Raw genomic sequence first — 10,825 nt, 5'->3', positions numbered from 1 at the left:
CAATTGGAGGATTCTCATGGGCTCCCTTGATTTCAAAGATCTGCAAGAATAAAGTCGAGGCGGACGCTTGGTTTACTGGTCTTAGTGCCTTGATATGTCGAGGACAGCATGGATCCCAGGTCCAACATATAGATGGAATCCGGATCACTGGACTTCCTTTTGATGTAAGCTCTTATGCTTAAACAAAGTTCACTGTTACCCACATTTTTTCTGATTAATATTTAGTTATTTTCATAGTCTATATTTCACATCACTACCTGACTCATTGCTTCTTATCAGTATGTTCTGATATCTTGATGTTGATTTTTTGCTGCTCAAATTTGTCACACGCTATTCTTGTAGCTATATACGACATTCAATAATTAGAACCAGAATGATCTCGACAAATGCCTGATCAGTAACCAAAGCGAAGCCATGGTGTTAGTGACTGTCCAATGGAGCTTTTGCTTGATATTCTTTTGACCTCATTGCAGCTTTTGCTGTTGAGGTTCTTGGTTATTAGCCACTGCCTACATCCATCTTTATTTGTTGGAGGTGGTTTTATCTGTTATCGCTAGAGTTTAACAGACAACTTAAAATGGCAGGTTAAATCCACTTTTAGGCAATCTTGTGGCTTGTAGCACATTGCAGATATCTCATCATGTTACTTTTCTAATTACATTTGGTCCATGTATTATAATCATGTGCAATAGATAAACCACAGTACTTACATCTTGGAATGCAACAATTCTAATAATCTTCATATCAATTTGTTGCAGGGTGCAAGAGAAAGTAGCCTAAGTGGTAGCTCTACTTTCACTTCGGATTCCTTTGAGAATAAGCTGAGCTTGGTAAACTCTACCAAGGATCATTCTTCGGGAGAATATACATATTCAAAAAGGACTGATGTGTCAGATATGAAAGTGAAAAGTGTTTCTTCTTCAGACATTCGAATCAGTGTTTCCAGTGCCCTTAGTACATCCAGCCATGGCTCTGCGAACAAGAGCCATCAAGCTTCTAGTTCTTGCTAAGATGAGCCATGGCTCTCCTATTTTTCTGCTCAATATGTAAGGAGCTGAGTCATGTCCACATCCTTATCTCTACTACTTTTGGCTGCCTAGGTAAGATGTTACATCCATATAACCTTTGTGATATCTTTTTTGCTATATGTACTTTTACCAGGCAAAAATGTTATCTGATCTGTGTAGCTTGCTCGTCTTGCTAAGATGGAGGTTGAGTATCGATGTATCCAGATCATAGAGATTGGTCTTCCAATGGGTAAACATATTAGGATGAGAGACACCCCGGGGGTCTGAAATCTGATGTTGAGTCCGCATTGCAAGTTCTGAATTTTGCAATATAAGTTGACTGAGATGGGAGAGCATGAACAAGTGGATAGACTTGAGGTGATTTTAATATTTTATGATATTATCCACCCAGCCGTCTCAGCTTTCTTAAGAACTAACTAGTTCATTTACAATATGTTTCTTGTCCCATCTGTGCATTTTATTTTTCTTAGGTTTTACCTTCTCCCCATTCATGTATCTTAAAAAGATCTCTTCACAGCTCTGGAAACAATCCAATGGATGTGGATGTAGGGAACACTTCAAGTGACCAACATGTTCCAACAGAGAGGTTGCACATAACATACAAGTCTGAAGCTTTGTTTTGTTTATGCCTAATCCTTAGCTGTCCTTGTTTTTTGATAACATGCGGGATTGAAGCATCTGAAGTAATTCTTGGTAAGCATGTGTTGGAAAACCATATAGATCAAATGTCAACTGATGAAGTCGAGCAATCGATTAACAGGTAGTCAACTGCACCTTACACTAGGAGCCAAATAGTTTTATTTTGGAGGTATGAAAAGAGGGCCTTACACTAGAAACCAAACAATTTTTATTGCATTGAAAAAGGGGCTATTTTCTTTCATGCTTGTAACAAATAACCAAGCATGTTGATTGCTTTGAAATTTTGTTTACTTGTGCTCTCAGGGACTACAAGATACAAACAGGGTAATGATGTGGAATGGTATTGTTCGAATCGTATAGCTACCATTGTAGCAAGATGTTTACCTACAGGTCCCCTGGCCATGATGTGTCATGATGGATGTCTGATGAATCCAGCTAAAGCTCTACATTTGTAATGAACGCTTTCTGACGGGGGCACGACGATAACGCGCTTTCTATTCTAGTATGCTTAGTTAGATTCAATGTTAGCGCAAATGACTGATGATAAGTTTTTCAGTTAGTATTTTAATTTGGATTTAGAGTACACTTATGTATGATTTATTTCACAATGCTTATTTATGAGACATTGAATTGTACTTATCTATATTACATTAAATATGATGTTATTAAATATGTGTGTATGTATATTTCTCTTTCAAATTATTATAATGTTACATCTCAAAAATGATTATAAATTGAAGAATGTCTAGTTATGTAAGTCATTTCTTCTAAATCTTAATAAGACAGTTTCCAAAACATCCAATATCAGTCTCTAAATAAGATGGTTTTCTTGTTACAAGTGTCTATTATTATAGGATATTCTATACGGTTTGATAAATACTTTATGTCTTATAATATTCGTATTCGAGATGGTTCTTTAGAAGAAGTGTCGTAACTAAAAATCTAATTCAAGACGGTTCATCAAACAAATGACTTAAACAGACACCTTTTTTAGACGGTTATAAATTTAAAACCGTCTTATAAAATATCTTTTAAGACAGTTTATAACCGTCTTAAATGTGGGACATCTTTTACGACTCCATCAAATTTGGACACTTTATAAGCGTCTTAATAACTAAAAATTAATCGTCTCATATAACATGATCTGTAGTAGTGAAGTCCACCTTTTCCCTTTCAATCCTCCTTTGAGGCTAAAACAACCAAACTCAAATACATGGTTAGTTTCAAAGGGTCAAGTTGTAGCACAGCTCCCCCTAAATATGTGCATCACTTGCAAAAAGGACTTGTGAGGTCCAGGGAGTGTTTGTACAACTTGAGCACCACAATAAGCAACAAAATGCAGAATGAACATGATCAAAGTCATAAACACATGTATGCTACAATTCAATCCAAGTTCCACGAATCTAGGACATTTAGCTCACTACGCAGCCTGCAAAAGGTATTTTCATCTAAAGGCTTAGTGAAGATATCGGCTAGCTGGTTCTCGGTGCTAACATGAAACACTTCGATATCTCCCTTTTGCTGGTGGTCTCTCAAAAAGTGATGCCGAATGTCTATGTGCTTTGTGCGGCTGTGTTCAACAGGATTTTCCGCCATGCGGATAGCACTCTCATTATCACACAGGAGTGGGACTTTGCTCAGATTATAGCCAAAGTCCCTGAGGGTTTGCCTCATCCAAAGTAGTTGCGCGCAACACTGTCCTGCGGCAACATACTCGGCCTCAGCGGTGGATAGGGCAACGGAGGTTTGTTTCTTAGAATTCCATGACACCAGGGACCTTCCTAAGAATTGGCACGTCCCCGATGTACTCTTCCTATCGACCTTACATCCAGCATAGTCGGAATCTGAATATCCAATTAGATCAAAGGTAGACCCCTTTGGATACCAGAGCCCGAAGCAAGGCGTAGCAACTAAATATCTAAGGATTCGCTTCACTGCCACTAAGTGACACTCCTTAGGATCGGATTGAAATCTAGCACACATGCATACGCTTAGCATAATATCCGGTCTACTAGCACATAAATAAAGTAAAGACCCTATCATTGACCGGTATGCCTTTTGATCAACGGACTAACCTCCTTTGTTGAGGTAGGTGTGTCCGTCGGTCCCCATCGGAGTCTTTGCGGGCTTGGCGTCCTTCATCCCAAACCGCTTCAGCAAGTCTTGCGTGTACTTCGTTTGAGAGATGAAGGTGCCGTCCTTGAGTTGCTTCACTTGGAACCCAAGGAAGTAGTTCAACTCGCCCATCATTGACATCTCGAATTTCTGCGTCATCACCCTGCTAAACTCTTCACAAGACTTTTTATTAGTAGAACCAAATATTATGTCATCGACATAAATTTGGCACACAAAAAGATCACCGTCACAAGTCTTAGTGAAAAGAGTTGGATCGGCTTTCCCAACCTTGAAAGCATTAGCAATTAAGAAATCTCTAAGGCATTCATACCATGCTCTTGGGGCTTGCTTAAGTCCATAGAGCGCCTTAGAGAGCTTACACACGTGGTCGGGGTACTGTTCATCTTCGAAGCCAGGGGGTTGCTCTACGTACACCTCCTCCTTGATTGGCCCGTTGAGGAAAGCGCTCTTCACATCCATTTGGAACAATCTGAAAGAATGGTGAGCAGCATATGCTAGCAAAATACGAATGGACTCTAGCCTAGCCACAGGAGCAAAAGTCTCCTCAAAGTCCAAACCTGCGACTTGGGCATAACCTTTTGCCCCAAGTCGAGCCTTGTTCCTTGTCACCACTCCGTGCTCATCTTGTTTGTTGCGGAACACCCACTTGGTTCCCACAACATTTTGCTTGGGACGAGGCACCGGTGTCCAAACTTCATTGCGCTTGAAGTTGTTGAGCTCCTCTTGCATGGCTAACACCCAGTCCGAGTCTAGCAAGGCCTCTTCTACCCTGAAAGGCTCAATAGAAGAGACAAAGGAGTAATGCTCACAAAAATTAACTAATCGAGATCGAGTAGTTACTCCCTTGCTAATATCACCCAGAATTTGATCGACGGGATGATCCCTTTGAATCATCGCTCGAACTTGGGTTGGAGGTGCCGGTTGCGCTTCTTCCTCCATCACATGATCATCTTGTGCTCCCCCTTGATCACACGCCTCCTGTTGATGAACCTGTTCATCGTCTTGAGTTGGGGGATGCACCATAGTTGAGGAAGAAGGTTGATCTTGCTCCTTTTGTTCCTGTGGCCGCACATCTCCAATCGCCATGGTGCGTATAGCGGCCGTCGGAACATCTTCTTCATCTACATCATCACAATCAACAACTTGCTCTCTTGGAGAGCCATTAGTCTCATCAAATACAACGTCGCTAGAGACTTCAACCAAACCTGATGATTTGTTGAAGACCCTATACGCCTTTGTATTTGAGTCATAACCTAACAAAAAACCTTCTACAACTTTGGGAGCAAACTTAGAATTTCTACCCTTCTTCACTAGAATGTAGCATTTACTCCCAAATACACGAAAGTACGATACATTGGATTTGTTACCGGTTAGTAGCTCATACGACGTCTTCTTGAGGAGGCGATGAAGGTAGACCCTGTTGATGGCGTGGCAAGCCGTGTTCACGGCTTCCGACCAAAAGCACTCGGGGGTCTTGAACTCTCCTAGCATCGTCCTCGCCATATCGATGAGCGTCCTGTTCTTCCTTTCTACCACACCATTTTGTTGTGGTGTGTAGGGAGCGGAGAACTCGTGCTTGATCCCTTCTTCCTCAAGGAACTCCTCCACTTGAAGGTTCTTGAATTCAGACCCGTTATCGCTCCTTATCTTCTTCACCTTGAGCTCAAACTCATTTTGAGCTCTCCTTAGGAAGCGCTTGAGGGTCCCTTGGGTTTCAGACTTATCTTGCAAAAAGAACACCCAAGTGAAGCGGGAAAAGTCATCAACAATAACTAGACCATACTTACTTCCTCCTATGCTTAGATAGGCGACTGGTCCGAAGAGGTCCATATGTAGCAGCTCCAGGGGTCTTGATGTGGTCATCACATTCTTGCTGTGATGCGCTCCTCCCACTTGTTTACCTGCTTGACAAGCTGCACAAGGTCTATCTTTTTCGAAAGTAACATTGGTTAGACCTATCACGTGTTCTCCCTTTAGAAGCTTGTGAAGGTTCTTCATCCCCACATGTGCTAAGCGGCGATGCCACAGCCAGCCCATGCTAGTCTTAGCAATTAAGCATGCATCTAGACCGGCCTCCTCTTTTGCAAAATCAACTAAATAAAGTTTGCCGTCTAATACACCCTTAAAAGCTAGTGAACCATCACTTCTTCTAAAGACAGACACATCTACATTTGTAAATAGACAATTATATCCCATATTGCATAATTGACTAACAGATAGCAAGTTATATCCAAGAGACTCAACTAAAAACACATTAGAGATAGAGTGCTCATTTGAAATAGCAATTTTACCTAATCCTTTTACCTTGCCTTGATTCCCATCACCGAATATTATTGAATCTTGGGAATCCTTGTTTTTGACGTAGGAGGTGAACATTTTTTTCTCCCCCGTCATATGGTTTGTGCATCCGCTGTCGATAATCCAGCTTGAACCCCCGGATGCATAAACCTGCAAGGCAAATTTAGGCTTGGGACTTAGGTACCCAACTCTTGTTGGGTCCTACAAGGTTAGTCACAATTGTCTTAGGGACCCAAATGCAAGTTTTATCACCCTTGCATTTTGCCCCTAATTTCCTAGCAACTATCTTCCTATCCTTTCTACAAATTGCAAATGAAGCATCACAGGCATGATAAATTGTAGAAGGTTCATTAACTTTCCTAGGAGTATTGACAACATTTCTCCTAGGCATATGATGAACAACATTTCTTCTAAACACATTTCTACCATGCATATAGGAAGAACTAGAAGCAAACATGGCATGAGAGTCAAAAGCATTATAAGCATTACAACTCCTATCATCATGAACATTTCTAGAAAATTTTCTATCATGGTACATGAAGGCATGGTTCTTTTTAGCATTACTTGCCATAGGGGCCTTCCCTTTCTCCTTTGTGGATATGGAAGCCTTATGGCTTGTTAAGTTCTTGACTTCCCTCTTGAAGCCAAGACCATCCTTAATTGAGGGGTGTCTACCAATTGTGTAGGCATCCCTTGCAAATTTTAATTTGTCAAATTCACTTTTGCTAATCTTAAGTTGGGCATTAAGACTAGCAATTTCATCATTTAATTTTGCAATAGAGGCTATGTGTTCACTACAAGCATCAATATCAAAATCTTTACACCTATTGCAAATAACATCATTTTCTACACAAGATGTTGATTTACTAGCTATTTCTAACTTGGCATTCAAATCATCATTAATGCTCCTTAAGTTAGAAATTGTCTCATGGCAAGAAGATAATTCACATGAAAGCATTTCATTTCTTTTAACTTCTAGAGCATGAGATTTTTGTGCTTCTACAAATTTGTCATGTTCTCCATACAACAAATCTTCTTGCTTTTCTAAAAGCCTATCCTTTTCATTCAAGGCATCAATCAATTCATTGATTTTATCAATTTTATTTCTATCCAATCCCTTAAACAAGCTAGAGTAATCTATTTCCTCATCACTAGATTCGTCTTCACTTGAAGAAGCATAAGTAGAGTCTCGAGTACACACCTTCTTCTCCCTTGCCATAAGGCATGTGTGACGCTCGTTGGGGAAGAGGGATGACTTGTTGAAGGCGGTGGCGGCGAGTCCTTCGTTGTCGGAGTCGGACGAGGAGCAGTCCGAATCCCACTCCTTGCCAAGATGAGCCTCGCCCTTTGCCTTCTTATAATTCTTCTTCTTCTCCCTCTTGTCCCCTTGGTCCTGATCACTGTCATTGTCGGGACAGTTAGCAATAAAATGACCAAGCTTACCACATTTGAAGCATGAGCGTTTCCCTTTGGCTTTGGTCTTGCTTGGCTGTCCCTTGCGACCTTTAAGCGCCGTCTTGAATCTTTTGATGATGAGGGCCATCTCTTCATCATTAAGTCCGGCTGCCTCAATTTGTGCCACCTTACTAGGTAGCGCCTCCTTGCTTCTTGTTGCCTTGAGAGCAAGGGGTTGCGGCTCGTTGATTGGACCATTCAAGGCGTCGTCCACGTACCTCGCCTCCTTGATCATCATTCGCCCGCTAACGAATTTTCCAAGGACTTCTTCGGGCGACATTTTGGTGTACCTGGGATTCTCACGAATATTATTCACCAAATGAGGATCAAGAACGGTAAAGGACCTTAGCATCAGTCGGACGACGTCGTGGTCCGTCCATCGCGTGCTTCCGTAGCTCCTTATTTTGTTGATAAGGGTCTTGAGCCGGTTGTATGTTTGAGTTGGCTCCTCGCCCCTTATCATCGCGAACCGCCCAAGCTCGCCCTCCACCAACTCCATCTTGGTGAGCAAGGTGACGTCATTCCCCTCATGAGAAATCTTGAGGGTGTCCCAGATCTGCTTGGTGTTATCCAAGCCGCTCACTTTGTGGTATTCATCCCTGCACAATGAAGCTAGAAGAACGGTAGTAGCTTGTGCATTCTTATGAATTTGTTCATTAATGAACATGGGACTACCGAACTATCAAAGTGCATTCCACTCTCTACAATCTCCCATATACTAGGATGGAGAGAGAATAGGTGACTACGCATTTTGTGGCTCCAAAATCTGTAGTCCTCCCCATCAAAGTGTGGGGGCTTGCCGAGTGGAATGGAGAGCAAATGTGAATTTGAACTTTGCGGAATATGAGAGTAGTCAAAAGAAAAGTTCGAATTAACCGGTTTCCTTCTCTCGTAGTCGTTGTGGTCGTCGTCCTTTTGGGAAGAAGTAGACTCATCGTTGTCGTCGTAATAGACGATCTCCTTGATGCGCCTCATCTTCTTCTTCTTCCCTTCCTTCCGTCTATGGCTCGAGCCGGAGTCGGTAGGCTTGTCGTCCTTCGGCTTGTTGACGAAGGATTCCTTCTCTTTGTCGTTGATCACGATTCCCTTCCCCTTAGGATCCATCTCTTCGGGCGGTTAGTCCCTTTGTGAAGAAAATGGCTCTGATACCAATTGAGAGCACCTAGAGGGGGGGTGAATAGGTGATCCTGTGAAACTTGAAAACTTAAGCCACAAAACTTGGTTAATCGTTAGCACAATAACTGCCAAGTGGCTAGAGAGGAATCCTCAACAAAACACAATAACCAACAAGGATCAATCACAGAGATGGCACGGTGGTTATCCCGTGGTTCGGCCAAGACCACCGCTTGCCTACTCCACGTTGTGGCGTCCCAACGGACGAGGGTTGCAATCAACCCCTCTCAAGCGGTCCAAAGACCCACTTGAATACCACAGTGTTTTGCTTACTTTTTCTCAATCCCGTTTGCGAGGAATCTCCACAACTTGGAGCCTCTCGCCCTTACACTTGAAATTCACAAAGAACACGGAGCAAGGGAGGGATTAGCAACTCACACAAGACACAAAGATCACAGCAAATACGCACACACAATACCCAGACTTGAGCTCAAAAGACTAGCACACTAGAACGGGGCTCAAATCACTAGAATGGCAACCAAGTGCGCAAGAATGATGTGTGAGTGATCAATAGTGCTCAAAGGATGCTTGGTGTACTCCTCCATGCGCCTAGGGGTCCCTTTTATAGCCCCAAGGCAGCTAGGAGCCGTTGAGAGCAATCTGGGAAGGCAATTCTTGCCTTCTGTCGAGTGGCGCACCGGACAGTCCGGTGCACACCGGACACTGTCCGGTGCCCGATTTCTTTCCTTAACTGGCGCAGCCGACCGTTGGCCGCCAGAGAGCCGTTGGCGCACCGGACATGTCCGGTGCACACCGGACAGTCCGGTGCCCCCTTCTAGCCGTTGGCTCGGCCACGTGTCCCGCGCAGATCGCGCGGCCGACCGTTGGCTCGGCCGACTGTTGGCTCACCGGACAGTCCGGTGCACACCAGACAGTCCGGTGAATTATAGTCGTACGTCGCCGGTGAATTCCCGAGAGCGGCCACTTCGCTCGAACCAGCCTGGCGCACCGGACACTGTCCGGTGCACCACCGGACAGTCCGGTGCTCCCAGACTGAGCAGAGTCTTGGCTTTATCCTTGGTTTGTACTTTGTCTACCATTTTACATTTTAGCACTTGTGTTAGACACTAAATCACCAAAATACTTAGAAATGGCCCAAGGGCACATTTCCCTTTCACTTTGTCCGGGGACGAAGTCCCGCTCTATGTTGCGCGCGGTCTGTTGATTGCCGTAGAACGCAATGGCGCCTAACGGACCTGGTATCTTCATGCACAGGTACAGTCCGTGAATAGCTGCCTCAAACTTGTTGATGGAGCCCCGGCCCATGATGGCGTTGTACGGATATACCATATCCACAATATCAAAAGTCACTTGCTCACTTCGGGCATTGGGTGCTACACCGAAGGAGAGAGGCAGCTCTATTTTGCCGACTGGAAAAGTGCCCTTGCCGCCGAAGCCATACAACGGGTTGTCCGAAGGCTTGAGCAGGCTGTGGCTTATGCCCATGCGGTCGAAGGCATGGAGGAAAATGATGTCTGCCTGACTGCCATTGTCGACTAGGACTTTGTGCAGATCCCAGCCTGCCACGCTGCAGTTGATAACCATGGCGTCAATGTGGGGGGCGCTGCGCAGGTCGACGTCTCGTGCGTCGAAGGTTAGCGGTACGTGGGACCACTTCGTCTGCAGGACTGGGCCGGTGATGGCGACGTGGTTGATGCTGCGGTAGTGGTCCCGCTTCTGCCGCTTTGTGTCAAAGTCGGTGCTGGATCCCCCAGTGATCATATGGATGACTCCACGATACGGCTGATCGGCGAAGTCTTCTTGTTTTGGGGCGTGGGGGTGGGGGATGTTCTGATGTTGCTGGTGTGGAGGTGGCGGTGGAGGAGGTACGATTTGTACTTCCTGGTGATGTTGGTATGCGTGGTGCGGTGGATGCGGGGCGGGGGCGTGGATGTAGGGTGGAGGGGGTTGCTGATAAGTGTGCGCGACAACTCTGGGGTTGTCGGCTGGCTGTGCCCGTGCCATCCTGTCTTTGGTAGCCTTCGTTTCTGGGCAGTCTTTGGTTTGGTGGGCACAATCTTCGCCATGGAAGAGACAGTAGAATCGGCGCGGCGGCTGCGCACGCCCCCGACCCCTACCGCGAGTTCCGTTTCTGC

General features: G+C 44.4%; 1 long non-coding RNA gene across 1 annotated transcript; it reads left to right on the top strand.

Annotated features, from left to right (window-relative positions):
* The first annotated feature begins 1,298 nt into the window (after nucleotides 1–1,298).
* On the top strand, nucleotides 1,299–2,188 carry LOC118473591 (uncharacterized). The gene is made up of 3 exons (XR_004853280.1): nucleotides 1,299–1,385; nucleotides 1,499–1,788; nucleotides 1,971–2,188. It is a non-coding gene; the product is annotated as an uncharacterized lncRNA (long non-coding RNA).
* Nucleotides 2,189–10,825: the final 8,637 nt, after the last annotated feature.

The sequence above is a fragment of the Zea mays genome, chromosome 10, assembly GCF_902167145.1.
Source record: "Zea mays cultivar B73 chromosome 10, Zm-B73-REFERENCE-NAM-5.0, whole genome shotgun sequence".
Taxonomy (NCBI): domain Eukaryota; kingdom Viridiplantae; phylum Streptophyta; class Magnoliopsida; order Poales; family Poaceae; genus Zea; species Zea mays.
This window is presented reverse-complemented; position numbering and strand designations above follow the sequence as displayed.